This window comes from Gracilinanus agilis, chromosome 4, assembly GCF_016433145.1.
Source record: "Gracilinanus agilis isolate LMUSP501 chromosome 4, AgileGrace, whole genome shotgun sequence".
Lineage (NCBI taxonomy): Eukaryota > Metazoa > Chordata > Mammalia > Didelphimorphia > Didelphidae > Gracilinanus > Gracilinanus agilis.
The window spans coordinates 241131794-241132392 of record NC_058133.1 but is presented as its reverse complement, the minus strand read 5'-3'; the positions used below and the strand labels follow the sequence as shown (position 1 = coordinate 241132392).

The window sequence follows — 599 nt, the reverse complement described above, 5'->3', positions numbered from 1 at the left end:
CTAGAGGTAAACATAGATTGAATCTTTCTGGTAGGTTTCTCAAGTTTTGTTTTTAAAATTCATTTTGTAAATCAACAGATCCCATATTGCCCTTTTTTAAAGATCTATAAAAAAGAGACTTACAGGGAGCAGCAAGGTAGCTCTGTTGGATTGAGAACCAGACCTAGAGACAGGAAATCTGGGTTGAAAGTTGACTTCCCACACTTCCTAGCTATGTGACCCTGGATAAATCACTTAACCCCCATTGCTAGACCTTGCCACTCTTCTATCTTAGAACCAATTCTCAGGATTAATTCAAAGTTTTCAGTAAGCAATAATCATGCCTTGGATAAACTTCATTGGCTACAATATTACCACTGCACAAAGCTAGGATTGATTCTAAGATGGAAGGAAAGGGTTAAAAAAAAGGCACTACATGGGCTTTAGAGGAACCAAAAATAAAAACAAAAAGCTAGGAAATAGAAATGACTAACAGATTGATAGTTCTTTTCTCAAATCTGTGTGAGTAGTGGTACTATGCTTAGTTGGAGAAATTTGTCTAATTGTATCAATGTGACAGTGATATGCTAATTATGTCAATATAGTTGTACTAAGCCGTT

At 35.7% G+C, this 599-nt stretch overlaps 1 pseudogene; it reads right to left on the bottom strand.

The window, feature by feature from the left end:
* Positions 1–285: 285 nt before the first annotated feature.
* Positions 286–368, bottom strand: LOC123248060 (annotated as a pseudogene).
* Positions 369–599: the final 231 nt, after the last annotated feature.